Source organism: Ursus maritimus, unplaced genomic scaffold, assembly GCF_017311325.1.
Source record: "Ursus maritimus isolate PB19 unplaced genomic scaffold, ASM1731132v1 scaffold_8, whole genome shotgun sequence".
NCBI classification, from domain to species: Eukaryota; Metazoa; Chordata; class Mammalia; order Carnivora; family Ursidae; genus Ursus; species Ursus maritimus.
In genome coordinates, this window is record NW_024426996.1 from 144,901 (window position 1) to 147,675 (window position 2,775).

The following is a 2,775-nucleotide window of genomic DNA, read 5'->3' on the forward strand; positions in this document are numbered from 1 at the left end:
GCGCCCCGCCCCGCGCCTCCGCATCTGCATATTTCGCAGTCTCCGGCCTGCGGAGAGGAGATGCGCTGCCCGGAGGCCCCGCGCTTGGCTGCACCAGGCTCCCGGCGCCCCGCGCCTCCGCATCTGCATATTTCGCAGTCTCCGGCTCCGCCTGCGGAGATGCGCTGCCCGGAGGCCCCGCGCTTGGCTGCACCAGGCTCCCGCGGACATTTCGCTCTGTTTCCCACGCTTCCTGCGCCGGAGACCGCGACGTGAGTAGCCCTCAGAGGACACTAAGGGCCCAGAGCGTGTTGTTCCTGTGCGTGTTTCGGTTCTCAGTCAGCCAGAGGGTGTTGCTTCTGTGGGCGACGTGAGCACCGCGAAGGTGCTGAGAGCGCCAGACCTTCCTGACTGCCTGCTCCAAGTGCACGCTGTCTGCGGCTTTTCTTACTTACCAGCTGTCGGCTTGTTCTCTCATCCTAGACTCTGGTGATCTGTTGCCCTACAAGATTAATATCAGAAAGCCACCATCCGCTTTAGCCTCCTGTCGAGAAACGGACACCAGTGGGCAGAGAGACGGCAGGTACCTACTTAGGTCAACCTCTGTTCTTGTTGAAAGACTGACACCGCACTCCTCCACTCTATAAGGGGGCCTCCACCTAACATTATTGCTGCTACAAACTGCTGTGATAAAATTCTGGTCTGTTTCTCTCTAAGCTAACAATGAAACATGTCACTTTATTTTTTTTTTTTAAGATTTTATTTATTTATTTGACAGAGCACAAGCGGGCACAGCAGCAGGCAGAAGGAGAGGGAGAAGCAGACTCTCTGCTGAGCAGGGAGCCCCATACGGGGCTTGATCCAGGACCCAGAGATCATGGGCGCTTAGCCGACCACCCAGGCGCCCCTGAAACATTTCACTTTAGCAAATACCTGTGTGCCTTCTCTGGGCCAAGCAGGCATGGGGACAAGAAATATAAATATGAATTAAATACAGTTTATGCCATTCAGTACCTCAAAATCCAGTGAATAAGAATATACTTAAGTAATGAGGTAGTGTGATTTGTGCCATACTATTGATGTGAGCTAAGTGGTTGATTCACATAATATATTTTCTAGAATATTAAGTTCTTTAGGAATATAACCCTATTGACAAGATTTTTGCTTTATTTTTTATTATTTTTTTTAAGGTTTTCCACAGAAGTGGGTAAAAGTCAGTGATGTAGGTCTGTCTTGAAACCTACTCCAAAATTTGCTGTGCTGGATATAGGAGGTTGGCATTCACATCCGTTCCTACCTGCTTCTAGTAGGCCTTCATGGACAGAACAAACTGGAAAGCTAAAAACGCTTCCTAGACTCCATTCCAGCTAGAGTTCTAAATGTAAAATCAGGGTCTGGCAAGTAGATGAACTTGTCTGAGATTTCAAACACAGAGGTGAGACACAGGCCCTCTCCCTGCTATTTTTGGCTGTTTGCTGCTGACAGAGAAGGCCGGAGGTGTCAGTCCTCGTCTTCAGAACCGTGGGTGTGGGAGGGATTTAACAGCAGTGGTGACAGCCAGACTCAGCACTGACGTGTTGTATCTCCAGCTCTGTGGCTGTCAAGAAGCAATGGAGGGAAGTGGTGAGTATGTTGTGTTCCTTGTGCAGGCGGCTTTCAGATCCCAGCTTCTCGGGGTCACAGCTATAGTGATGTCCTTGAACTCCATCGTCCTTGCAGGGCCTTCTGATTGTAGCAAAAATAGTACACTCTTCAGTGGATCATTTGCTAGCGTTCTAGATGTCGCTCCTGGAGGCCCAGTCTAGAACCTGCACTTCTAGCCCTTTCAACAACTCCCTCAATTCCCTGTGTAAAACCTCTTCCTGTTTAAAATACCTGAGGTGGTTTCAGTGTTCTATATTGACTAAGATGTTTGCTATGTGGCCTCCGTCACCTAAGCTGAATCTCTTCCATTTCTGTAGATGGGAAATGAAACCGTGAGATTAGATTCGGGAGCTTGCAGTGATGTGAATGCCTTCACTTGGGTTCCACCCTCTGCAGCTCCACAGACCCCCCACATTTGAGTTTGGCCCCTGAAGGTATTTGAGTTTGTTACCCATTGACTACATTATTTCCAAATTCTCTTGCTCCACAAATGTAACATCAAATATGTCTTCATTTAAAACATTTACAGAATATGTTCTGTAACAAAGGATTGTGGAATATCTGGTTCATGACTGACTCTTTACTAGCCCCGTTGATGACTGGTAGGCCAGTGACTCTTGGTCAGCACAAAAACACCAATGACAGAACAGATCCCTCCTCTGGGAGAAAAGGATTTATATCTTTTTTCCACACAAAGGCTAGGAACACTGTATGTGGGAAAATGGAGCTACCTTTCCATGCGCTTGTGTAACGAGGGAGTGTTCTCAGCATTTTGTAGTCACATGTCATACATGTTAAGAAGAGTACAATTATGATAAGTTTTAAACAGTTTTTAAGAGCCTTCTAAAGTCATCGAGTATCTCTTGTCCATATAATAAAAGCTCTTTACCTTTTTTAGAAATCTAATTTATTTTTCTGCAGTTTATATGAAGGACTAAAAGTCTTGAATATGGCAGTGTCCCTTACCTGTGCTTTTCAGTACAGTATCTGTATGCTTTTTTCTCAAGGAAAATCTTAGGAAGATAAATCATGGGGGGCGGTAATTTATTGGGACTCTATGATGTACTTAATACTATATTAAGATTTTCTGTAGCATAGGCAGTATCACCACTTTACAGTTGGAAAAAACATATCCGGACAGGCTAAGTAACT